The 27,832-nt window shown below is 41.0% G+C and overlaps 5 long non-coding RNA genes across 5 annotated transcripts; all 5 read left to right on the plus strand.

The window, feature by feature from the left end:
- Window positions 1-1,125: 1,125 nt before the first annotated feature.
- Window positions 1,126-1,869, plus strand: LOC118242152. The gene is made up of 4 exons (XR_004776595.1): window positions 1,126-1,200; window positions 1,289-1,341; window positions 1,444-1,563; window positions 1,715-1,869. It is a non-coding gene; the product is annotated as an uncharacterized LOC118242152 (long non-coding RNA).
- Window positions 1,870-6,946: 5,077 nt separating this feature from the next.
- Window positions 6,947-7,690, plus strand: LOC118242157. Its single transcript, XR_004776600.1, has 4 exons — window positions 6,947-7,021; window positions 7,110-7,162; window positions 7,265-7,384; window positions 7,536-7,690. It is a non-coding gene; the product is annotated as an uncharacterized LOC118242157 (long non-coding RNA).
- Window positions 7,691-12,769: 5,079 nt separating this feature from the next.
- Window positions 12,770-13,513, plus strand: LOC118242153. The gene is made up of 4 exons (XR_004776596.1): window positions 12,770-12,844; window positions 12,933-12,985; window positions 13,088-13,207; window positions 13,359-13,513. It is a non-coding gene; the product is annotated as an uncharacterized LOC118242153 (long non-coding RNA).
- Window positions 13,514-18,591: 5,078 nt separating this feature from the next.
- On the plus strand, window positions 18,592-19,335 carry LOC118242158. The gene is made up of 4 exons (XR_004776601.1): window positions 18,592-18,666; window positions 18,755-18,807; window positions 18,910-19,029; window positions 19,181-19,335. It is a non-coding gene; the product is annotated as an uncharacterized LOC118242158 (long non-coding RNA).
- A 5,078-nt stretch (window positions 19,336-24,413) lies between these two features.
- Window positions 24,414-25,157, plus strand: LOC118242154. Its single transcript, XR_004776597.1, has 4 exons — window positions 24,414-24,488; window positions 24,577-24,629; window positions 24,732-24,851; window positions 25,003-25,157. It is a non-coding gene; the product is annotated as an uncharacterized LOC118242154 (long non-coding RNA).
- Window positions 25,158-27,832: the final 2,675 nt, after the last annotated feature.

Here is a 27,832-nt window from a genome sequence, read left to right on the forward strand (position 1 = left end):
AAAGGCCTCCGAAAGGTCCAGAAAAATCAAGACATATTACAGTTTGACTGCTTTAGCAGCATGAAGTTTCTACCTCAATGCTATGAAGGCAGTTTCTGTTAAATGTGCCGGTTCGTAGCCAGACTGATTGCGAAGAGTTGTTGATGATGAAAGAGATGAAAGGAAGCAAATCTCTTGAGATTGTCTGGAACATAAGGGAGGGAACGGGATCCAGAGAACATGGAGTCGGATTTCTGAAAGTCAGGAGTTGATGAATTTGGACTGAGGAGAGAGGAGAAAAAGAAGTCAGAGCACTGGATGTAGGGGAATGAAGACTGCTCAGGAACAGAGGAAAAGGACCGGCGGATTGCTGCAACCTTCTCCTCAAAGAATCTGATGAAATCCTCAGGATTAAGAGATGAGGAAGGAGGAGGTGCGGGAGGTATAAGGAAAGAAGAAAAATAGTGAAAAGCTTGCGTGGATCAGATGCTGATGGTTCAAATTTTTGTCTGTACTAGGATGACTTTGCAGATGTTACTTCTAGTGAGAACTTGGAAAGAAGAGACTGGTATAAGATGAGGTCTGATTTTAGGACTTTTCCTCCACCGCCCCTCTACAGTCCTTAGCGCTCTCCTGTGGCATCGGAGTGTTTCTGTTAGCCAGGGGGCAGGTGGGGAAGATCTTGCAGGTCGAGAAGAGAGAAGTCACAGAAGATTCATTGATGAGGAGAGTGTAGAAATGACAGTATTTGAACTGTATCCAGAGAGAGAGAGAGAGAGTCATGGTGAGGAAGGATGAAAAAAATAGTAGAAATAAGGGAAGAGGGAGTGATGGAGTGCAGATTGCGACAGAAGGAGGAGGAACAAGTTGGGGAGGTATGGATGGAAAGAGAAGAGAGAGAGAACACAAAGTGATGGTCTGAGAGGTGGAGGGGGTCGACTGCAATGACCGATGTTGTGGTGGTCTGTGTGAAAATCAGGAATACCAAGCAAACAGGCACACTCACACTAACAAGGACAATAACGAACGGCAGGTGTGACACGACCAATTAACAATGTAGGGGCGTGGTGATCAAAAAACACAGGGAGGAGTGTAGGAGGAGGGGGCCGTCCCATGACAGGAAGACTGTTTTAAAGAGGACTTAGAGGCAGTGTGAACAGGTGCGTTGTTAAAACTTGAAGGGCAAAGTCTACATTGCTTCCTGACTACATAACATTCCAGGTAAAGATGTATGTGTTTTCTTTTACAGGCTTGCCCTAAAAGAAAGCAGGAGAGTTTTCTTCTTACTGATTTTATTGTTGTGCTGCAGAATAATGAGGACCATGTTTGTGGTGCTGGCTCTTGCCCTGCTGGTGATGGGTGGTGAGTGGTCCAATTCAGCTTTTAGGGAATACCTGTTTCACATGATTAGTATTGTATACAACATTGATTGCTCCTTATTGCTCCCCATTACCTGACTTGCAGGTTCTGCCCTACAATGTAACCACTGTGTACCCTTGATCCCTGGTGGCAAATGTCCAGACACCATTGAAACATGTGGATCTGCTAAAGATACCTGTGTCACTTTTAATCTGGCCAACATACGTAAGTCTCATCCAGCTTCTCATTGAATTACTTAACCAAGTTTGTCAAATCTGGAACATATTGAGCCTAGTGTTGGCACCCACACCACACAGACATGAGGAGGAGGGTGCTGTGCTGTGACACTGTTCTTTGTCTGGTTTTGTCTCCATAGTTGTCTACAAGAAATGCATCAAAATGTCTGACTGCCTTCTGCTTCAGGGCCTTCCTCTGGTCAATGTTGTATGCTGTCAGACAGACCTCTGCAATTAGTGACTCATGCTTGGAAGTAACATTCAGGGAAAAATAAAGATCTACTCATGATTCCAATGTCTGACTATTGCCTTTGATCTGCTTTCATTATTCAAAATGAGAATGTCCATTAGGAACTGGTTAGCTCCTACTGAGAAACCTGTATTTTGTGATTGCTACAAAGCAAAGTTTGTGAACAAACGGATTTGGCTTGCCAAAGCTCATTGTAACAGGAAACTCCTTCATGGTCGACTACATGTAGGCAAGGGGCAACAATACATGGTAGTAAAATAAAGGTGCTTATTTGAGACTGGGTTTTGGTAGTGTTCCCAGTTGGAGCCACTGGGTGGCGCATGATTTGTTTCGCACATTGCTTCTGTGGTTTCATTTAGTTTTATTTTCTGAAGGAGAGTCGTGCTGACTTTGACGTTGTGAAGGATTCGCATGAATTATTAGACAACATTAACATCCAGCAATGTCTTGCACAGATTAGATATGTCATTTGTTTGGTGGGAAATAATTCTTTTGTCTGTTGTTGTGATCCCTTAACCAAGTTGCTAATTTAACTAGCTAAGCTGCCTATGGGTTTTGAGGTATCGGCTGCGTTCATGTACTGGATTCACTCCCTCAAAAGGGCTGTTTTTGTAATTTGGGGAAAATTTGTATAATGGTTGGAATTTGTCCCTTTTTTGGTGAATTTTAGTTTGATGTGCGCTGTCTAGTGCAAGTAAATTGGTACATGAAGGGGATAATACTGCCTGTAACTTTGATCAGCGACACTAAGAAATGGAGCTGTTTTGATTCCTGATTTATTTCTGGAAGCAACCGTTAACTGTCGCAAGCCAGAGAGAGAAGTTGACCAATAGCAACAGCGCCACCAGCTGTTGCAGCACAATTCTGCGTTCCCTGGTGGCCTTTATTCCATCTAACACAATGCAGGGCCTCCGAAAGAAAGAGAAAGGGTTACACTGACATTTTACTTAAGGGTGATGCAGTCAAACTTTCATGTACGATAAAGTTTGCAGAAAAGGTGGGTTATGGGCCCACCTGTAGGCTCTGGTCTAAGCGAGGAGTTGGGAACATGAACTAGTACACCCACACAGATCGTTTCTGTATATGCATTTCATGGGACACTGGATGTATAATACAATAACACTAGAAAGTACAGCAACCACAGTCATGTTTGTTGTGCTATTTAGGAAAGCTTAAGCAGGGAAGGGATATATTAATAACATAAAACATAAGGGGAGTACAGAGATTCTGTGTCCTTTCAGATTGACCTGTTCTATACTTGTCACGAGACCAGAATGTGAGCTGCTTCTCAAGTGGGTCATTCTGTGGTCCAGTACAAGAGTTACCATTTTTCCAAATTCACAGGTGAACCTGTGAGTGGCTCCCTTTGAGAAAAGGTCACCCAGTCTCTTTGCTGCTGCAAATAAATTCTCAGTAGAGTTTATATGGCCTGGGCCCTCTATATCCAGCGTAGCCATCATGCACTCTACTAAGGTGGTCGTTGAAACCCTGTCACTAATGTTAGTTCCATCTACTTTTATTCTTGTCCAATGTCTCTGAAGACCTGAATCCTTCAATTCAGGTGACTGAATAGAAGTTCCAGAAAGTGAAACAACCTCCAGTCTGAAAAACTGGCTCTTGAGAAGGATCTTCTGGATGATATGGTGGAACAGGATATGTTTGTCTCTAAACGCATTAATGAAGGATCTGAAGACTGTATATTCATGATGGGATTTTTGAGCACAGATGCAATTAGACCATATACAAGCTGTTCGTCTCCTGAACCACTGTACTCGGAAAGAGGCTTAGTGAAAAACACCTTAAGATGGCTCATCAAACTACTGCAAATGCTACATGCAGTGGACCAAAAACTCACTTCAGAGACATCAGCATTTGATTTGATACTTATCTGTGTGTTAAGGTGAAAATGCTTCCGAATTCCATCAGTGACAGAACCCAACAGATGATATGCCATTGTTAAACATTCAGAGGGGGTTTGTCCACTGTCTTGCAACAAATTGGAACCTGACTTTCTGGTGTCATCAAGCAGTGAATGCTAATTTGATATGGGGTATGTCAAAAAACTATATTTGTAAAATAAACCAATTCAGTTAAGTTCATTTGTTATGTATTTCATTAGCCATCACAAGGGGGCATTGGTAGCTCAGTGGTTACAGTACTTGACTAGTAATTAGAAGGTTGGCAGTTCAAGTATGACCGTTGTCACTGTTGGGCCCCTAAATAGGCCCTTTAATTTTCACTTATTCAAGTTGTGTTCATTCAGAATTGTAAGGTTTCTTAGATAAAAACATCAGCTAAATGCCATAAACGTAAATCAGACATCTTCAATAACAAGCCCACTTTTACAGAAGTTCTATACAGCATCTGAAGAAGGAACACTGTAGCTGAAGTGAATTATTATTTAATTTAATTCAAATATGTCTGTTCTGTGCCTTTGGTGGAGACACAGGTTGCATTAGTTAGCATTTAAGTAAACTATAGTACTCTAAGGTACTAGTAAATTAGGGCTTGGTGTTGAAGGAATTTATATCTTATATGATTGTTTCATTTCAGTTTGTTTCCTATCCTGTTTTATATTACCTTGAATATATTTAAACCTAAGAATTGTGTTAAATGCTTCTGTAGTTTTTTCTCTGTGACTGTTTTCTGTGCCATCGTGCCGTGTGCACAACGTGCCTCTGTGAAGGTATGCCCAAAAGTCATGAAGTGGCAACACTCTCCCCTCTCTCTCATCTTTCTTCCTTCTTGTGTAGTTAGACAGTAGACTGATGTCTACATTCACACCCTCATGCTGAAAAACATTTGAAGATATTACACTACTGCAAACAAACAGAGAATCCGAAGAGCAATACAGTCGAATTTGTACCGTCATCCGGACGGCACACCGACATCTCTTTGGTAATGCCATTATTCTGAACCAATAGAAATATTGGCTGGAATTGGAAAAGAGGTCAGTATAAGACGTATCCTTTCGTAGATTGAGAAAATCTATGCTTTCTCTTTAGTTTTCTTAAGCTTCAGAAGTTCATTACATGCTCTAAATTTTATTAACCAAAGGTGGACGAAAACACATTGATATTTTTGAAATTTTTAAACGAATTACAAACACATTTTATACTAAAAACAAATGCGTTAATAAAATATATTTGTAAAAATGTTAATCTATATAACTGATACATTTAATTTAATTACAACAAAAATATGTTAAGAACTTCTGAAAACTTCGCCTTACCATATATTAAATGTGACATTGGAGAAGCATGAGTGAATTGTAAGGAGGGAAATAACTTTTAATTTAAAAAAAAAATGAAGAAAAGCGCTAGAATCACACAGCAGAGTGAAGGCATCAGCAAAAAAGTGTCTCACACCATCAATGTGAAGCACTGAACGTGGGCTCCTGTGGGGTTTATATATGTAGTGTGAAATGAGAAACAAGGGTGAATAATAATCTGCAAAACTGGACATTAAAAATGGACTGAATCAAGAGGCTTCTTTGGCCACTGACTATTGAAAGCTGGCTTTCCAGTGATATTTAATTTGATGTTCAAGCAGAAATACTTGGTTGAAAAGATGAGCCTCTCCCCAAAAACAAATTGAAAAGCCAACTAGTGACTGAATGCATAAAGTCAATGAATCCATAGAACAATATCACTCTGAGTGCACTATTCATGCAATGATAAGATATTAATTCAGATACATCTGGAGACGTGCATGTTGGAGGGTGGAAAAGAAAGAAATCATTGGGTGTCATCGGCATAGCAGTGGTAGGAGAGGCCATGAGAAGATAATGCATCAGCTACAGAAGGAGTAAACAAAGAGAATAGAAAAGGGGCTAATACTGAGCCCTGTGGAAACACCAGTGGAGAGTCTACATGGTTTGAATGTGGATCTTCTCCATGTTACCTGATAGGACCGTCCCTCCAGATAGGACTGAAACCATTTCCATGCAGAGCCAGTCACACCAAGGCTGGAGAGAACAGAGAGGAGAATGTGTGTCAAAGGCCTCCGAAAGGTCCAGAAAAATCAAGACATATTACAGTTTGACTGCTTTAGCAGCATGAAGTTTCTACCTCAATGCTATGAAGGCAGTTTCTGTTAAATGTGCCGGTTCGTAGCCAGACTGATTGCGAAGAGTTGTTGATGATGAAAGAGATGAAAGGAAGCAAATCTCTTGAGATTGTCTGGAACATAAGGGAGGGAACGGGATCCAGAGAACATGGAGTCGGATTTCTGAAAGTCAGGAGTTGATGAATTTGGACTGAGGAGAGAGGAGAAAAAGAAGTCAGAGCACTGGATGTAGGGGAATGAAGACTGCTCAGGAACAGAGGAAAAGGACCGGCGGATTGCTGCAACCTTCTCCTCAAAGAATCTGATGAAATCCTCAGGATTAAGAGATGAGGAAGGAGGAGGTGCGGGAGGTATAAGGAAAGAAGAAAAATAGTGAAAAGCTTGCGTGGATCAGATGCTGATGGTTCAAATTTTTGTCTGTACTAGGATGACTTTGCAGATGTTACTTCTAGTGAGAACTTGGAAAGAAGAGACTGGTATAAGATGAGGTCTGATTTTAGGACTTTTCCTCCACCGCCCCTCTACAGTCCTTAGCGCTCTCCTGTGGCATCGGAGTGTTTCTGTTAGCCAGGGGGCAGGTGGGGAAGATCTTGCAGGTCGAGAAGAGAGAAGTCACAGAAGATTCATTGATGAGGAGAGTGTAGAAATGACAGTATTTGAACTGTATCCAGAGAGAGAGAGAGAGAGTCATGGTGAGGAAGGATGAAAAAAATAGTAGAAATAAGGGAAGAGGGAGTGATGGAGTGCAGATTGCGACAGAAGGAGGAGGAACAAGTTGGGGAGGTATGGATGGAAAGAGAAGAGAGAGAGAACACAAAGTGATGGTCTGAGAGGTGGAGGGGGTCGACTGCAATGACCGATGTTGTGGTGGTCTGTGTGAAAATCAGGAATACCAAGCAAACAGGCACACTCACACTAACAAGGACAATAACGAACGGCAGGTGTGACACGACCAATTAACAATGTAGGGGCGTGGTGATCAAAAAACACAGGGAGGAGTGTAGGAGGAGGGGGCCGTCCCATGACAGGAAGACTGTTTTAAAGAGGACTTAGAGGCAGTGTGAACAGGTGCGTTGTTAAAACTTGAAGGGCAAAGTCTACATTGCTTCCTGACTACATAACATTCCAGGTAAAGATGTATGTGTTTTCTTTTACAGGCTTGCCCTAAAAGAAAGCAGGAGAGTTTTCTTCTTACTGATTTTATTGTTGTGCTGCAGAATAATGAGGACCATGTTTGTGGTGCTGGCTCTTGCCCTGCTGGTGATGGGTGGTGAGTGGTCCAATTCAGCTTTTAGGGAATATCTGTTTCACATGATTAGTATTGTATACAACATTGATTGCTCCTTATTGCTCCCCATTACCTGACTTGCAGGTTCTGCCCTACAATGTAACAACTGTGTACCCTTGATCCCTGGTGGCAAATGTCCAGACACCATTGAAACATGTGGATCTGCTAAAGATACCTGTGTCACTTTTAATCTGGCCAACATACGTAAGTCTCATCCAGCTTCTCATTGAATTACTTAACCAAGTTTGTCAAATCTGGAACATATTGAGCCTAGTGTTGGCACCCACACCACACAGACATGAGGAGGAGGGTGCTGTGCTGTGACACTGTTCTTTGTCTGGTTTTGTCTCCATAGTTGTCTACAAGAAATGCATCAAAATGTCTGACTGCCTTCTGCTTCAGGGCCTTCCTCTGGTCAATGTTGTATGCTGTCAGACAGACCTCTGCAATTAGTGACTCATGCTTGGAAGTAACATTCAGGGAAAAATAAAGATCTACTCATGATTCCAATGTCTGACTATTGCCTTTGATCTGCTTTCATTATTCAAAATGAGAATGTCCATTAGGAACTGGTTAGCTCCTACTGAGAAACCTGTATTTTGTGATTGCTACAAAGCAAAGTTTGTGAACAAACGGATTTGGCTTGCCAAAGCTCATTGTAACAGGAAACTCCTTCATGGTCGACTACATGTAGGCAAGGGGCAACAATACATGGTAGTAAAATAAAGGTGCTTATTTGAGACTGGGTTTTGGTAGTGTTCCCAGTTGGAGCCACTGGGTGGCGCATGATTTGTTTCGCACATTGCTTCTGTGGTTTCATTTAGTTTTATTTTCTGAAGGAGAGTCGTGCTGACTTTGACGTTGTGAAGGATTCGCATGAATTATTAGACAACATTAACATCCAGCAATGTCTTGCACAGATTAGATATGTCATTTGTTTGGTGGGAAATAATTCTTTTGTCTGTTGTTGTGATCCCTTAACCAAGTTGCTAATTTAACTAGCTAAGCTGCCTATGGGTTTTGAGGTATCGGCTGCGTTCATGTACTGGATTCACTCCCTCAAAAGGGCTGTTTTTGTAATTTGGGGAAAATTTGTATAATGGTTGGAATTTGTCCCTTTTTTGGTGAATTTTAGTTTGATGTGCGCTGTCTAGTGCAAGTAAATTGGTACATGAAGGGGATAATACTGCCTGTAACTTTGATCAGCGACACTAAGAAATGGAGCTGTTTTGATTCCTGATTTATTTCTGGAAGCAACCGTTAACTGTCGCAAGCCAGAGAGAGAAGTTGACCAATAGCAACAGCGCCACCAGCTGTTGCAGCACAATTCTGCGTTCCCTGGTGGCCTTTATTCCATCTAACACAATGCAGGGCCTCCGAAAGAAAGAGAAAGGGTTACACTGACATTTTACTTAAGGGTGATGCAGTCAAACTTTCATGTACGATAAAGTTTGCAGAAAAGGTGGGTTATGGGCCCACCTGTAGGCTCTGGTCTAAGCGAGGAGTTGGGAACATGAACTAGTACACCCACACAGATCGTTTCTGTATATGCATTTCATGGGACACTGGATGTATAATACAATAACACTAGAAAGTACAGCAACCACAGTCATGTTTGTTGTGCTATTTAGGAAAGCTTAAGCAGGGAAGGGATATATTAATAACATAAAACATAAGGGGAGTACAGAGATTCTGTGTCCTTTCAGATTGACCTGTTCTATACTTGTCACGAGACCAGAATGTGAGCTGCTTCTCAAGTGGGTCATTCTGTGGTCCAGTACAAGAGTTACCATTTTTCCAAATTCACAGGTGAACCTGTGAGTGGCTCCCTTTGAGAAAAGGTCACCCAGTCTCTTTGCTGCTGCAAATAAATTCTCAGTAGAGTTTATATGGCCTGGGCCCTCTATATCCAGCGTAGCCATCATGCACTCTACTAAGGTGGTCGTTGAAACCCTGTCACTAATGTTAGTTCCATCTACTTTTATTCTTGTCCAATGTCTCTGAAGACCTGAATCCTTCAATTCAGGTGACTGAATAGAAGTTCCAGAAAGTGAAACAACCTCCAGTCTGAAAAACTGGCTCTTGAGAAGGATCTTCTGGATGATATGGTGGAACAGGATATGTTTGTCTCTAAACGCATTAATGAAGGATCTGAAGACTGTATATTCATGATGGGATTTTTGAGCACAGATGCAATTAGACCATATACAAGCTGTTCGTCTCCTGAACCACTGTACTCGGAAAGAGGCTTAGTGAAAAACACCTTAAGATGGCTCATCAAACTACTGCAAATGCTACATGCAGTGGACCAAAAACTCACTTCAGAGACATCAGCATTTGATTTGATACTTATCTGTGTGTTAAGGTGAAAATGCTTCCGAATTCCATCAGTGACAGAACCCAACAGATGATATGCCATTGTTAAACATTCAGAGGGGGTTTGTCCACTGTCTTGCAACAAATTGGAACCTGACTTTCTGGTGTCATCAAGCAGTGAATGCTAATTTGATATGGGGTATGTCAAAAAACTATATTTGTAAAATAAACCAATTCAGTTAAGTTCATTTGTTATGTATTTCATTAGCCATCACAAGGGGGCATTGGTAGCTCAGTGGTTACAGTACTTGACTAGTAATTAGAAGGTTGGCAGTTCAAGTATGACCGTTGTCACTGTTGGGCCCCTAAATAGGCCCTTTAATTTTCACTTATTCAAGTTGTGTTCATTCAGAATTGTAAGGTTTCTTAGATAAAAACATCAGCTAAATGCCATAAACGTAAATCAGACATCTTCAATAACAAGCCCACTTTTACAGAAGTTCTATACAGCATCTGAAGAAGGAACACTGTAGCTGAAGTGAATTATTATTTAATTTAATTCAAATATGTCTGTTCTGTGCCTTTGGTGGAGACACAGGTTGCATTAGTTAGCATTTAAGTAAACTATAGTACTCTAAGGTACTAGTAAATTAGGGCTTGGTGTTGAAGGAATTTATATCTTATATGATTGTTTCATTTCAGTTTGTTTCCTATCCTGTTTTATATTACCTTGAATATATTTAAACCTAAGAATTGTGTTAAATGCTTCTGTAGTTTTTTCTCTGTGACTGTTTTCTGTGCCATCGTGCCGTGTGCACAACGTGCCTCTGTGAAGGTATGCCCAAAAGTCATGAAGTGGCAACACTCTCCCCTCTCTCTCATCTTTCTTCCTTCTTGTGTAGTTAGACAGTAGACTGATGTCTACATTCACACCCTCATGCTGAAAAACATTTGAAGATATTACACTACTGCAAACAAACAGAGAATCCGAAGAGCAATACAGTCGAATTTGTACCGTCATCCGGACGGCACACCGACATCTCTTTGGTAATGCCATTATTCTGAACCAATAGAAATATTGGCTGGAATTGGAAAAGAGGTCAGTATAAGACGTATCCTTTCGTAGATTGAGAAAATCTATGCTTTCTCTTTAGTTTTCTTAAGCTTCAGAAGTTCATTACATGCTCTAAATTTTATTAACCAAAGGTGGACGAAAACACATTGATATTTTTGAAATTTTTAAACGAATTACAAACACATTTTATACTAAAAACAAATGCGTTAATAAAATATATTTGTAAAAATGTTAATCTATATAACTGATACATTTAATTTAATTACAACAAAAATATGTTAAGAACTTCTGAAAACTTCGCCTTACCATATACTAAATGTGACATTGGAGAAGCATGAGTGAATTGTAAGTGAGGGAAATAACTTTTAATTTAAAAAAAAAATGAAGAAAAGCGCTAGAATCACACAGCAGAGTGAAGGCATCAGCAAAAAAGTGTCTCACACCATCAATGTGAAGCACTGAACGTGGGCTCCTGTGGGGTTTATATATGTAGTGTGAAATGAGAAACAAGGGTGAATAATAATCTGCAAAACTGGACATTAAAAATGGACTGAATCAAGAGGCTTCTTTGGCCACTTGACTATTGAAAGCTGGCTTTCCAGTGATATTTAATTTGATGTTCAAGCAGAAATACTTGGTTGAAAAGATGAGCTTCTCCCCAAAAATAAATTGAAAAGCAAACTAGTGACTGAATGCATAAAGTCAATGAATCCATAGAACAATATCACTCTGAGTGCACTATTCATGCAATGATAAGATATTAATTCAGATACATCTGGAGACGTGCATGTTGGAGGGTGGAAAAGAAAGAAATCATTGGGTGTCATCGGCATAGCAGTGGTAGGAGAGGCCATGAGAAGATAATGCATCAGCTACAGAAGGAGTAAACAAAGAGAATAGAAAAGGGGCTAATACTGAGCCCTGTGGAAACACCGGTGGAGAGTCTACATGGTTTGAATGTGGATCTTCTCCATGTTACCTGATAGGACCGTCCCTCCAGATAGGACTGAAACCATTTCCATGCAGAGCCAGTCACACCAAGGCTGGAGAGAACAGAGAGGAGAATGTGTGTCAAAGGCCTCCGAAAGGTCCAGAAAAATCAAGACATATTACAGTTTGACTGCTTTAGCAGCATGAAGTTTCTACCTCAATGCTATGAAGGCAGTTTCTGTTAAATGTGCCGGTTCGTAGCCAGACTGATTGCGAAGAGTTGTTGATGATGAAAGAGATGAAAGGAAGCAAATCTCTTGAGATTGTCTGGAACATAAGGGAGGGAACGGGATCCAGAGAACATGGAGTCGGATTTCTGAAAGTCAGGAGTTGATGAATTTGGACTGAGGAGAGAGGAGAAAAAGAAGTCAGAGCACTGGATGTAGGGGAATGAAGACTGCTCAGGAACAGAGGAAAAGGACCAGTGGATTGCTGCAACCTTCTCCTCAAAGAATCTGATGAAATCCTCAGGATTAAGAGATGAGGAAGGAGGAGGTGCGGGAGGGATAAGGAAAGAAGAAAAATAGTGAAAAGCTTGCGTGGATCAGATGCTGATGGTTCAAATTTTTGTCTGTACTAGGATGACTTTGCAGATGTTACTTCTAGTGAGAACTTGGAAAGAAGAGACTGGTATAAGATGAGATCTGATTTTAGGACTTTTCCTCCACCGCCCCTCTACAGTCCTTAGCGCTCTCTTGTGGCATCGGAGTGTTTCTGTTAGCCAGGGGGCAGGTGGGGAAGATCTTGCAGGTCAAAAAGAGAGAAGTCACAGAAGATTCATTGATGAGGAGAGTGTAGAAATGACAGTATTTGAACTGTATCCAGAGAGAGAGAGAGAGAGTCATGGTGAGGAAGGATGAAAAAAATAGTAGAAATAAGGGAAGAGGGAGTGATGGAGTGCAGATTGCGACAGAAGGAGGAGGAACAAGTTGGGGAGGTATGGATGGAAAGAGAAGAGAGAGAGGACACAAAGTGATGGTCTGAGAGGTGGAGGGGGTCGACTGCAATGACCGATGTTGTGGTGGTCTGTGTGAAAATCAGGAATGCCAAGCAAACAGGCACACTCACACTAACAAAGACAATAACGAACGGCAGGTGTGACACGACCAATTAACAATGTAGGGGCGTGGTGATCAAAAAACACAGGGAGGAGTGTAGGAGGAGGGGGCCGTCCCATGACAGGAAGACTGTTTTAAAGAGGACTTAGAGGCAGTGTGAACAGGTGCGTTGTTAAAACTTGAAGGGCAAAGTCTACATTGCTTCCTGACTACATAACATTCCAGGTAAAGATGTATGTGTTTTCTTTTACAGGCTTGCCCTAAAAGAAAGCAGGAGAGTTTTCTTCTTACTGATTTTATTGTTGTGCTGCAGAATAATGAGGACCATGTTTGTGGTGCTGGCTCTTGCCCTGCTGGTGATGGGTGGTGAGTGGTCCAATTCAGCTTTTAGGGAATACCTGTTTCACATGATTAGTATTGTATACAACATTGATTGCTCCTTATTGCTCCCCATTACCTGACTTGCAGGTTCTGCCCTACAATGTAACCACTGTGTACCCTTGATCCCTGGTGGCAAATGTCCAGACACCATTGAAACATGTGGATCTGCTAAAGATACCTGTGTCACTTTTAATCTGGCCAACATACGTAAGTCTCATCCAGCTTCTCATTGAATTACTTAACCAAGTTTGTCAAATCTGGAACATATTGAGCCTAGTGTTGGCACCCACACCACACAGACATGAGGAGGAGGGTGCTGTGCTGTGACACTGTTCTTTGTCTGGTTTTGTCTCCATAGTTGTCTACAAGAAATGCATCAAAATGTCTGACTGCCTTCTGCTTCAGGGCCTTCCTCTGGTCAATGTTGTATGCTGTCAGACAGACCTCTGCAATTAGTGACTCATGCTTGGAAGTAACATTCAGGGAAAAATAAAGATCTACTCATGATTCCAATGTCTGACTATTGCCTTTGATCTGCTTTCATTATTCAAAATGAGAATGTCCATTAGGAACTGGTTAGCTCCTACTGAGAAACCTGTATTTTGTGATTGCTACAAAGCAAAGTTTGTGAACAAACGGATTTGGCTTGCCAAAGCTCATTGTAACAGGAAACTCCTTCATGGTCGACTACATGTAGGCAAGGGGCAACAATACATGGTAGTAAAATAAAGGTGCTTATTTGAGACTGGGTTTTGGTAGTGTTCCCAGTTGGAGCCACTGGGTGGCGCATGATTTGTTTCGCACATTGCTTCTGTGGTTTCATTTAGTTTTATTTTCTGAAGGAGAGTCGTGCTGACTTTGACGTTGTGAAGGATTCGCATGAATTATTAGACAACATTAACATCCAGCAATGTCTTGCACAGATTAGATATGTCATTTGTTTGGTGGGAAATAATTCTTTTGTCTGTTGTTGTGATCCCTTAACCAAGTTGCTAATTTAACTAGCTAAGCTGCCTATGGGTTTTGAGGTATCGGCTGCGTTCATGTACTGGATTCACTCCCTCAAAAGGGCTGTTTTTGTAATTTGGGGAAAATTTGTATAATGGTTGGAATTTGTCCCTTTTTTGGTGAATTTTAGTTTGATGTGCGCTGTCTAGTGCAAGTAAATTGGTACATGAAGGGGATAATACTGCCTGTAACTTTGATCAGCGACACTAAGAAATGGAGCTGTTTTGATTCCTGATTTATTTCTGGAAGCAACCGTTAACTGTCGCAAGCCAGAGAGAGAAGTTGACCAATAGCAACAGCGCCACCAGCTGTTGCAGCACAATTCTGCGTTCCCTGGTGGCCTTTATTCCATCTAACACAATGCAGGGCCTCCGAAAGAAAGAGAAAGGGTTACACTGACATTTTACTTAAGGGTGATGCAGTCAAACTTTCATGTACGATAAAGTTTGCAGAAAAGGTGGGTTATGGGCCCACCTGTAGGCTCTGGTCTAAGCGAGGAGTTGGGAACATGAACTAGTACACCCACACAGATCGTTTCTGTATATGCATTTCATGGGACACTGGATGTATAATACAATAACACTAGAAAGTACAGCAACCACAGTCATGTTTGTTGTGCTATTTAGGAAAGCTTAAGCAGGGAAGGGATATATTAATAACATAAAACATAAGGGGAGTACAGAGATTCTGTGTCCTTTCAGATTGACCTGTTCTATACTTGTCACGAGACCAGAATGTGAGCTGCTTCTCAAGTGGGTCATTCTGTGGTCCAGTACAAGAGTTACCATTTTTCCAAATTCACAGGTGAACCTGTGAGTGGCTCCCTTTGAGAAAAGGTCACCCAGTCTCTTTGCTGCTGCAAATAAATTCTCAGTAGAGTTTATATGGCCTGGGCCCTCTATATCCAGCGTAGCCATCATGCACTCTACTAAGGTGGTCGTTGAAACCCTGTCACTAATGTTAGTTCCATCTACTTTTATTCTTGTCCAATGTCTCTGAAGACCTGAATCCTTCAATTCAGGTGACTGAATAGAAGTTCCAGAAAGTGAAACAACCTCCAGTCTGAAAAACTGGCTCTTGAGAAGGATCTTCTGGATGATATGGTGGAACAGGATATGTTTGTCTCTAAACGCATTAATGAAGGATCTGAAGACTGTATATTCATGATGGGATTTTTGAGCACAGATGCAATTAGACCATATACAAGCTGTTCGTCTCCTGAACCACTGTACTCGGAAAGAGGCTTAGTGAAAAACACCTTAAGATGGCTCATCAAACTACTGCAAATGCTACATGCAGTGGACCAAAAACTCACTTCAGAGACATCAGCATTTGATTTGATACTTATCTGTGTGTTAAGGTGAAAATGCTTCCGAATTCCATCAGTGACAGAACCCAACAGATGATATGCCATTGTTAAACATTCAGAGGGGGTTTGTCCACTGTCTTGCAACAAATTGGAACCTGACTTTCTGGTGTCATCAAGCAGTGAATGCTAATTTGATATGGGGTATGTCAAAAAACTATATTTGTAAAATAAACCAATTCAGTTAAGTTCATTTGTTATGTATTTCATTAGCCATCACAAGGGGGCATTGGTAGCTCAGTGGTTACAGTACTTGACTAGTAATTAGAAGGTTGGCAGTTCAAGTATGACCGTTGTCACTGTTGGGCCCCTAAATAGGCCCTTTAATTTTCACTTATTCAAGTTGTGTTCATTCAGAATTGTAAGGTTTCTTAGATAAAAACATCAGCTAAATGCCATAAACGTAAATCAGACATCTTCAATAACAAGCCCACTTTTACAGAAGTTCTATACAGCATCTGAAGAAGGAACACTGTAGCTGAAGTGAATTATTATTTAATTTAATTCAAATATGTCTGTTCTGTGCCTTTGGTGGAGACACAGGTTGCATTAGTTAGCATTTAAGTAAACTATAGTACTCTAAGGTACTAGTAAATTAGGGCTTGGTGTTGAAGGACTTTATATCTTATATGATTGTTTCATTTCAGTTTGTTTCCTATCCTGTTTTATATTACCTTGAATATATTTAAACCTAAGAATTGTGTTAAATGCTTCTGTAGTTTTTTCTCTGTGACTGTTTTCTGTGCCATCGTGCCGTGTGCACAACGTGCCTCTGTGAAGGTATGCCCAAAAGTCATGAAGTGGCAACACTCTCCCCTCTCTCTCATCTGTCTTCCTTCTTGTGTAGTTAGACAGTAGACTGATGTCTACATTCACACCCTCATGCTGAAAAACATTTGAAGATATTACACTACTGCAAACAAACAGAGAATCCGAAGAGCAATACAGTCGAATTTGTATCGTCATCCGGACGGCACACCGACATCTCTTTGGTAATGCCATTATTCTGAACCAACAGAAATATTGGCTGGAATTGGAAAAGAGGTCAGTATAAGACGTATCCTTTCGTAGATTGAGAAAATCTATGCTTTCTCTTTAGTTTTCTTAAGCTTCAGAAGTTCATTACATGCTCTAAATTTTATTAACCAAAGGTGGACGAAAACACATTGATATTTTTGAAATTTTTAAACGAATTACAAACACATTTTATACTAAAAACAAATGCGTTAATAAAATATATTTGTAAAAATGTTAATCTATATAACTGATACATTTAATTTAATTACAACAAAAATATGTTAAGAACTTCTGAAAACTTCGCCTTACCATATATTAAATGTGACATTGGAGAAGCATGAGTGAATTGTAAGAGGGAAATAACTTTTAATTTAAAAAAAAAAATGAAGAAAAGCGCTAGAATCACACAGCAGAGTGAAGGCATCAGCAAAAAAGTGTCTCACACCATCAATGTGAAGCACTGAACGTGGGCTCCTGTGGGGTTTATATATGTAGTGTGAAATGAGAAACAAGGGTGAATAATAATCTGCAAAACTGGACATTAAAAATGGACTGAATCAAGAGGCTTCTTTGGCCACTGACTATTGAAAGCTGGCTTTCCAGTGATATTTAATTTGATGTTCAAGCAGAAATACTTGGTTGAAAAGATGAGCCTCTCCCCAAAAACAAATTGAAAAGCCAACTAGTGACTGAATGCATAAAGTCAATGAATCCATAGAACAATATCACTCTGAGTGCACTATTCATGCAATGATAAGATATTAATTCAGATACATCTGGAGACGTGCATGTTGGAGGGTGGAAAAGAAAGAAATCATTGGGTGTCATCGGCATAGCAGTGGTAGGAGAGGCCATGAGAAGATAATGCATCAGCTACAGAAGGAGTAAACAAAGAGAATAGAAAAGGGGCTAATACTGAGCCCTGTGGAAACACCAGTGGAGAGTCTACATGGTTTGAATGTGGATCTTCTCCATGTTACCTGATAGGACCGTCCCTCCAGATAGGACTGAAACCATTTCCATGCAGAGCCAGTCACACCAAGGCTGGAGAGAACAGAGAGGAGAATGTGTGTCAAAGGCCTCCGAAAGGTCCAGAAAAATCAAGACATATTACAGTTTGACTGCTTTAGCAGCATGAAGTTTCTACCTCAATGCTATGAAGGCAGTTTCTGTTAAATGTGCCGGTTCGTAGCCAGACTGATTGCGAAGAATTTGTTGATGATGAAAGAGATGAAAGGAAGCAAATCTCTTGAGATTGTCTGGAACATAAGGGAGGGAACGGGATCCAGAGAACATGGAGTCGGATTTCTGAAAGTCAGGAGTTGATGAATTTGGACTGAGGAGAGAGGAGAAAAAGAAGTCAGAGCACTGGATGTAGGGGAATGAAGACTGCTCAGGAACAGAGGAAAAGGACCGGCGGATTGCTGCAACCTTCTCCTCAAAGAATCTGATGAAATCCTCAGGATTAAGAGATGAGGAAGGAGGAGGTGCGGGAGGTATAAGGAAAGAAGAAAAATAGTGAAAAGCTTGCGTGGATCAGATGCTGATGGTTCAAATTTTTGTCTGTACTAGGATGACTTTGCAGATGTTACTTCTAGTGAGAACTTGGAAAGAAGAGACTGGTATAAGATGAGGTCTGATTTTAGGACTTTTCCTCCACCGCCCCTCTACAGTCCTTAGCGCTCTCCTGTGGCATCGGAGTGTTTCTGTTAGCCAGGGGGCAGGTGGGGAAGATCTTGCAGGTCGAGAAGAGAGAAGTCACAGAAGATTCATTGATGAGGAGAGTGTAGAAATGACAGTATTTGAACTGTATCCAGAGAGAGAGAGAGAGAGTCATGGTGAGGAAGGATGAAAAAAATAGTAGAAATAAGGGAAGAGGGAGTGATGGAGTGCAGATTGCGACAGAAGGAGGAGGAACAAGTTGGGGAGGTATGGATGGAAAGAGAAGAGAGAGAGAACACAAAGTGATGGTCTGAGAGGTGGAGGGGGTCGACTGCAATGACCGATGTTGTGGTGGTCTGTGTGAAAATCAGGAATACCAAGCAAACAGGCACACTCACACTAACAAGGACAATAACGAACGGCAGGTGTGACACGACCAATTAACAATGTAGGGGCGTGGTGATCAAAAAACACAGGGAGGAGTGTAGGAGGAGGGGGCCGTCCCATGACAGGAAGACTGTTTTAAAGAGGACTTAGAGGCAGTGTGAACAGGTGCGTTGTTAAAACTTGAAGGGCAAAGTCTACATTGCTTCCTGACTACATAACATTCCAGGTAAAGATGTATGTGTTTTCTTTTACAGGCTTGCCCTAAAAGAAAGCAGGAGAGTTTTCTTCTTACTGATTTTATTGTTGTGCTGCAGAATAATGAGGACCATGTTTGTGGTGCTGGCTCTTGCCCTGCTGGTGATGGGTGGTGAGTGGTCCAATTCAGCTTTTAGGGAATACCTGTTTCACATGATTAGTATTGTATACAACATTGATTGCTCCTTATTGCTCCCCATTACCTGACTTGCAGGTTCTGCCCTACAATGTAACAACTGTGTACCCTTGATCCCTGGTGGCAAATGTCCAGACACCATTGAAACATGTGGATCTGCTAAAGATACCTGTGTCACTTTTAATCTGGCCAACATACGTAAGTCTCATCCAGCTTCTCATTGAATTACTTAACCAAGTTTGTCAAATCTGGAACATATTGAGCCTAGTGTTGGCACCCACACCACACAGACATGAGGAGGAGGGTGCTGTGCTGTGACACTGTTCTTTGTCTGGTTTTGTCTCCATAGTTGTCTACAAGAAATGCATCAAAATGTCTGACTGCCTTCTGCTTCAGGGCCTTCCTCTGGTCAATGTTGTATGCTGTCAGACAGACCTCTGCAATTAGTGACTCATGCTTGGAAGTAACATTCAGGGAAAAATAAAGATCTACTCATGATTCCAATGTCTGACTATTGCCTTTGATCTGCTTTCATTATTCAAAATGAGAATGTCCATTAGGAACTGGTTAGCTCCTACTGAGAAACCTGTATTTTGTGATTGCTACAAAGCAAAGTTTGTGAACAAACGGATTTGGCTTGCCAAAGCTCATTGTAACAGGAAACTCCTTCATGGTCGACTACATGTAGGCAAGGGGCAACAATACATGGTAGTAAAATAAAGGTGCTTATTTGAGACTGGGTTTTGGTAGTGTTCCCAGTTGGAGCCACTGGGTGGCGCATGATTTGTTTCGCACATTGCTTCTGTGGTTTCATTTAGTTTTATTTTCTGAAGGAGAGTCGTGCTGACTTTGACGTTGTGAAGGATTCGCATGAATTATTAGACAACATTAACATCCAGCAATGTCTTGCACAGATTAGATATGTCATTTGTTTGGTGGGAAATAATTCTTTTGTCTGTTGTTGTGATCCCTTAACCAAGTTGCTAATTTAACTAGCTAAGCTGCCTATGGGTTTTGAGGTATCGGCTGCGTTCATGTACTGGATTCACTCCCTCAAAAGGGCTGTTTTTGTAATTTGGGGAAAATTTGTATAATGGTTGGAATTTGTCCCTTTTTTGGTGAATTTTAGTTTGATGTGCGCTGTCTAGTGCAAGTAAATTGGTACATGAAGGGGATAATACTGCCTGTAACTTTGATCAGCGACACTAAGAAATGGAGCTGTTTTGATTCCTGATTTATTTCTGGAAGCAACCGTTAACTGTCGCAAGCCAGAGAGAGAAGTTGACCAATAGCAACAGCGCCACCAGCTGTTGCAGCACAATTCTGCGTTCCCTGGTGGCCTTTATTCCATCTAACACAATGCAGGGCCTCCGAAAGAAAGAGAAAGGGTTACACTGACATTTTACTTAAGGGTGATGCAGTCAAACTTTCATGTACGATAAAGTTTGCAGAAAAGGTGGGTTATGGGCCCACCTGTAGGCTCTGGTCTAAGCGAGGAGTTGGGAACATGAACTAGTACACCCACACAGATCGTTTCTGTATATGCATTTCATGGGACACTGGATGTATAATACAATAACACTAGAAAGTACAGCAACCACAGTCATGTTTGTTGTGCTATTTAGGAAAGCTTAAGCAGGGAAGGGATATATTAATAACATAAAACATAAGGGGAGTACAGAGATTCTGTGTCCTTTCAGATTGACCTGTTCTATACTTGTCACGAGACCAGAATGTGAGCTGCTTCTCAAGTGGGTCATTCTGTGGTCCAGTACAAGAGTTACCATTTTTCCAAATTCACAGGTGAACCTGTGAGTGGCTCCCTTTGAGAAAAGGTCACCCAGTCTCTTTGCTGCTGCAAATAAATTCTCAGTAGAGTTTATATGGCCTGGGCCCTCTATATCCAGCGTAGCCATCATGCACTCTACTAAGGTGGTCGTTGAAACCCTGTCACTAATGTTAGTTCCATCTACTTTTATTCTTGTCCAATGTCTCTGAAGACCTGAATCCTTCAATTCAGGTGACTGAATAGAAGTTCCAGAAAGTGAAACAACCTCCAGTCTGAAAAACTGGCTCTTGAGAAGGATCTTCTGGATGATATGGTGGAACAGGATATGTTTGTCTCTAAACGCATTAATGAAGGATCTGAAGACTGTATATTCATGATGGGATTTTTGAGCACAGATGCAATTAGACCATATACAAGCTGTTCGTCTCCTGAACCACTGTACTCGGAAAGAGGCTTAGTGAAAAACACCTTAAGATGGCTCATCAAACTACTGCAAATGCTACATGCAGTGGACCAAAAACTCACTTCAGAGACATCAGCATTTGATTTGATACTTATCTGTGTGCTAAGGTGAAAATGCTTCCGAATTCCATCAGTGACAGAACCCACCAGATGATATGCCATTGTTAAACATTCAGAGGGGGTTTGTCCACTGTCTTGCAACAAATTGGAACCTGACTTTCTGGTGTCATCAAGCAGTGAATGCTAATTTGATATGGGGTATGTCAAAAAACTATATTTGTAAAATAAACCAATTCAGTTAAGTTCATTTGTTATGCATTTCATTAGCCATCACAAGGGGGCATTGGTAGCTCAGTGGTTACAGTACTTGACTAGTAATTAGAAGGTTGGCAGTTCAAGTATGACCGTTGTCACTGTTGGGCCCCTAAATAGGCCCTTTAATTTTCACTTATTCAAGTTGTGTTCATTCAGAATTGTAAGGTTTCTTAGATAAAAACATCAGCTAAATGCCATAAACGTAAATCAGACATCTTCAATAACAAGCCCACTTTTACAGAAGTTCTATACAGCATCTGAAGAAGGAACACTGTAGCTGAAGTGAATTATTATTTAATTTAATTCAAATATGTCTGTTCTGTGCCTTTGGTGGAGACACAGGTTGCATTAGTTAGCATTTAAGTAAACTATAGTACTCTAAGGTACTAGTAAATTAGGGCTTGGTGTTGAAGGAATTTATATCTTATATGATTGTTTCATTTCAGTTTGTTTCCTATCCTGTTTTATATTACCTTGAATATATTTAAACCTAAGAATTGTGTTAAATGCTTCTGTAGTTTTTTCTCTGTGACTGTTTTCTGTGCCATCGTGCCGTGTGCACAACGTGCCTCTGTGAAGGTATGCCCAAAAGTCATGAAGTGGCAACACTCTCCCCTCTCTCTCATCTTTCTTCCTTCTTGTGTAGTTAGACAGTAGACTGATGTCTACATTCACACCCTCATGCTGAAAAACATTTGAAGATATTACACTACTGCAAACAAACAGAGAATCCGAAGAGCAATACAGTCGAATTTGTACCGTCATCCGGACGGCACACCGACATCTCTTTGGTAATGCCATTATTCTGAACCAATAGAAATATTGGCTGGAATTGGAAAAGAGGTCAGTATAAGACGTATCCTTTCGTAGATTGAGAAAATCTATGCTTTCTCTTTAGTTTTCTTAAGCTTCAGAAGTTCATTACATGCTCTAAATTTTATTAACCAAAGGTGGACGAAAACACATTGATATTTTTGAAATTTTTAAACGAATTACAAACACATTTTATACTAAAAACAAATGCGTTAATAAAATATATTTGTAAAAATGTTAATCTATATAACTGATACATTTAATTTAATTACAACAAAAATATGTTAAGAACTTCTGAAAACTTCGCCTTACCATATATTAAATGTGACATTGGAGAAGCATGAGTGAATTGTAAGTGAGGGAAATAACTTTTAATTTTAAAAAAAAATGAAGAAAAGCGCTAGAATCACACAGCAGAGTGAAGGCATCAGCAAAAAAGTGTCTCACACCATCAATGTGAAGCACTGAACGTGGGCTCCTGTGGGGTTTATATATGTAGTGTGAAATGAGAAACAAGGGTGAATAATAATCTGCAAAACTGGACATTAAAAATGGACTGAATCAAGAGGCTTCTTTGGCCACTGACTATTGAAAGCTGGCTTTCCAGTGATATTTAATTTGATGTTCAAGCAGAAATACTTGGTTGAAAAGATGAGCCTCTCCCCAAAAACAAATTGAAAAGCCAACTAGTGACTGAATGCATAAAATCAATGAATCCATAGAACAATATCACTCTGAGTGCACTATTCATGCAATGATAAGATATTAATTCAGATACATCTGGAGACGTGCATGTTGGAGGGTGGAAAAGAAAGAAATCATTGGGTGTCATCGGCATAGCAGTGGTAGGAGAGGCCATGAGAAGATAATGCATCAGCTACAGAAGGAGTAAACAAAGAGAATAGAAAAGGGGCTAATACTGAGCCCTGTGGAAACACCAGTGGAGAGTCTACATGGTTTGAATGTGGATCTTCTCCATGTTACCTGATAGGACCGTCCCTCCAGATAGGACTGAAACCATTTCCATGCAGAGCCAGTCACACCAAGGCTGGAGAGAACAGAGAGGAGAATGTGTGTCAAAGGCCTCCGAAAGGTCCAGAAAAATCAAGACATATTACAGTTTGACTGCTTTAGCAGCATGAAGTTTCTACCTCAATGCTATGAAGGCAGTTTCTGTTAAATGTGCCGGTTCGTAGCCAGACTGATTGCGAAGAGTTGTTGATGATGAAAGAGATGAAAGGAAGCAAATCTCTTGAGATTGTCTGGAACATAAGGGAGGGAACGGGATCCAGAGAACATGGAGTCGGATTTCTGAAAGTCAGGAGTTGATGAATTTGGACTGAGGAGAGAGGAGAAAAAGAAGTCAGAGCACTGGATGTAGGGGAATGAAGACTGCTCAGGAACAGAGGAAAAGGACCGGCGGATTGCTGCAACCTTCTCCTCAAAGAATCTGATGAAATCCTCAGGATTAAGAGATGAGGAAGGAGGAGGTGCGGGAGGGATAAGGAAAGAAGAAAAATAGTGAAAAGCTTGCGTGGATCAGATGCTGATGGTTCAAATTTTTGTCTGTACTAGGATGACTTTGCAGATGTTACTTCTAGTGAGAACTTGGAAAGAAGAGACTGGTATAAGATGAGGTCTGATTTTAGGACTTTTCCTCCACCGCCCCTCTACAGTCCTTAGCGCTCTCCTGTGGCATCGGAGTGTTTCTGTTAGCCAGGGGGCAGGTGGGGAAGATCTTGCAGGTCGAGAAGAGAGAAGTCACAGAAGATTCATTGATGAGGAGAGTGTAGAAATGACAGTATTTGAACTGTATCCAGAGAGAGAGAGAGAGAGTCATGGTGAGGAAGGATGAAAAAAATAGTAGAAATAAGGGAAGAGGGAGTGATGGAGTGCAGATTGCGACAGAAGGAGGAGGAACAAGTTGGGGAGGTATGGATGGAAAGAGAAGAGAGAGAGAACACAAAGTGATGGTCTGAGAGGTGGAGGGGGTCGACTGCAATGACCGATGTTGTGGTGGTCTGTGTGAAAATCAGGAATACCAAGCAAACAGGCACACTCACACTAACAAGGACAATAACGAACGGCAGGTGTGACACGACCAATTAACAATGTAGGGGCGTGGTGATCAAAAAACACAGGGAGGAGTGTAGGAGGAGGGGGCCGTCCCATGACAGGAAGACTGTTTTAAAGAGGACTTAGAGGCAGTGTGAACAGGTGCGTTGTTAAAACTTGAAGGGCAAAGTCTACATTGCTTCCTGACTACATAACATTCCAGGTAAAGATGTATGTGTTTTCTTTTACAGGCTTGCCCTAAAAGAAAGCAGGAGAGTTTTCTTCTTACTGATTTTATTGTTGTGCTGCAGAATAATGAGGACCATGTTTGTGGTGCTGGCTCTTGCCCTGCTGGTGATGGGTGGTGAGTGGTCCAATTCAGCTTTTAGGGAATACCTGTTTCACATGATTAGTATTGTATACAACATTGATTGCTCCTTATTGCTCCCCATTACCTGACTTGCAGGTTCTGCCCTACAATGTAACCACTGTGTACCCTTGATCCCTGGTGGCAAATGTCCAGACACCATTGAAACATGTGGATCTGCTAAAGATACCTGTGTCACTTTTAATCTGGCCAACATACGTAAGTCTCATCCAGCTTCTCATTGAATTACTTAACCAAGTTTGTCAAATCTGGAACATATTGAGCATAGTGTTGGCACCCACACCACACAGACATGAGGAGGAGGGTGCTGTGCTGTGACACTGTTCTTTGTCTGGTTTTGTCTCCATAGTTGTCTACAAGAAATGCATCAAAATGTCTGACTGCCTTCTGCTTCAGGGCCTTCCTCTGGTCAATGTTGTATGCTGTCAGACAGACCTCTGCAATTAGTGACTCATGCTTGGAAGTAACATTCAGGGAAAAATAAAGATCTACTCATGATTCCAATGTCTGACTATTGCCTTTGATCTGCTTTCATTATTCAAAATGAGAATGTCCATTAGGAACTGGTTAGCTCCTACTGAGAAACCTGTATTTTGTGATTGCTACAAAGCAAAGTTTGTGAACAAACGGATTTGGCTTGCCAAAGCTCATTGTAACAGGAAACTCCTTCATGGTCGACTACATGTAGGCAAGGGGCAACAATACATGGTAGTAAAATAAAGGTGCTTATTTGAGACTGGGTTTTGGTAGTGTTCCCAGTTGGAGCCACTGGGTGGCGCATGATTTGTTTCGCACATTGCTTCTGTGGTTTCATTTAGTTTTATTTTCTGAAGGAGAGTCGTGCTGACTTTGACGTTGTGAAGGATTCGCATGAATTATTAGACAACATTAACATCCAGCAATGTCTTGCACAGATTAGATATGTCATTTGTTTGGTGGGAAATAATTCTTTTGTCTGTTGTTGTGATCCCTTAACCAAGTTGCTAATTTAACTAGCTAAGCTGCCTATGGGTTTTGAGGTATCGGCTGCGTTCATGTACTGGATTCACTCCCTCAAAAGGGCTGTTTTTGTAATTTGGGGAAAATTTGTATAATGGTTGGAATTTGTCCCTTTTTTGGTGAATTTTAGTTTGATGTGCGCTGTCTAGTGCAAGTAAATTGGTACATGAAGGGGATAATACTGCCTGTAACTTTGATCAGCGACACTAAGAAATGGAGCTGTTTTGATTCCTGATTTATTTCTGGAAGCAACCGTTAACTGTCGCAAGCCAGAGAGAGAAGTTGACCAATAGCAACAGCGCCACCAGCTGTTGCAGCACAATTCTGCGTTCCCTGGTGGCCTTTATTCCATCTAACACAATGCAGGGCCTCCGAAAGAAAGAGAAAGGGTTACACTGACATTTTACTTAAGGGTGATGCAGTCAAACTTTCATGTACGATAAAGTTTGCAGAAAAGGTGGGTTATGGGCCCACCTGTAGGCTCTGGTCTAAGCGAGGAGTTGGGAACATGAACTAGTACACCCACACAGATCGTTTCTGTATATGCATTTCATGGGACACTGGATGTATAATACAATAACACTAGAAAGTACAGCAACCACAGTCATGTTTGTTGTGCTATTTAGGAAAGCTTAAGCAGGGAAGGGATATATTAATAACATAAAACATAAGGGGAGTATAGAGATTCTGTGTCCTTTCAGATTGACTTGTGTACAGGGCAAAGGATCCTGGGTAGACTTCAGTGGACCTCAGTGTATGGGAAAGAAGACTAGCTACATCACCAACGGTAGACAGAATTAAATAATTGAGCCCAGGAAATTGTTGGGAATTGCCTAAGCAGAAAGCTGTGACGGTGAAGAAAATAGTAGCGGTTTTCAATTGGAATGATAAACAACTTCAGGAACATAAAGATTGGGAATAAGGGGATAAAGTTGAATGGCAAACTAGAGACTTAGTTTTACAGCATATAAGTGTGTTGGTGTGCCTAGACGTAGTTCTGTAATACATGTTTTTAGTAAAGAGGAAAATTGTGGACATAAAGGAAAGTAATTGTTTGGGGGTGAATGTTGTTTAATTTCAAGTTAGGTTTATTTGTCACTTACATAGTCATACACGGTATAACTCGCAGTGAAATGGTTTTGTGAATGCTCTGTCCAAACTGAGGAAAGAAACGGGTGCATAAGGAAATGTGTGTGTGTGTGTGTGTGTGTGTGTATATATATATATATACAAAAAAAATCTAACAATGTATGTACAGTATATAATATGTATATATACACAATGTACATATGGATGTATGTGTATGTACACAATGTACAATTCCAGTTTACAGAGTTACAGTCACATGGTGGTGGTGGTGGTCCCCACAATTTATCAGTCGCCCTGAAATAGCACCAAGCAGGACAGACAAGCACTCCAAAGGGTAGTGCGTTCAGCAGAGCGCATCACTCACTCAGAACTTCCTGACCTGCAGACCACCTACTACAAGCGGTGCCAAACCAAGGCCAGGAAAATTGTGAAGGACCCCACCCATCCCAACAATAGACTGTTCTCTCTGTTGAGGTCAGGGAGGCGCTTCCGCTCCCTGAAGGCCAAGACAGAGAGGCTGAAGAGGAGCTTCTTCCCACAGGCCATTCGGGCCCTGAATCAGGGAAACTGATAAACTGTGGGGACCACCACCACCACCACGTAACATGACTGTTATGTAACATGACTGTATATCTGTATATCTGTACCACCACGTAACATGACTGTATATCTGTACATCTGTATATATAGATTTAGATTTATACTCAATTAACCTGTTACAACAACTGTAGATATGGTACTATACAATGGATCTGTACATTCTGTAGATTGTGTACATATATACTCAACCATATACATTGTACATTGTGTATATAATCATAATATACATATATTGTACATACATTGTTAATATATTTTTGTACATACATAGAATATATATTTATCTGTATATATATTTTTTTTCTCTATGCACCCCTGGTTCTCTTCCTCAGTTTGGGCAGAGCACTCTCCACCATTTCACTGCGTGTTGTACTGTGTATGACTATGTATGTGACAAATAAACCGAACTTGAACTTGAACTTGATTCAGGGCCCGAATGGCCTGTGGGAAGAAGCTCCTCTCCAGTCTCTCTGTTTTGGTCTTCGGGGAGT

This window comes from Electrophorus electricus, chromosome 10 (assembly GCF_013358815.1).
Source record: "Electrophorus electricus isolate fEleEle1 chromosome 10, fEleEle1.pri, whole genome shotgun sequence".
Lineage (NCBI taxonomy): Eukaryota > Metazoa > Chordata > Actinopteri > Gymnotiformes > Gymnotidae > Electrophorus > Electrophorus electricus.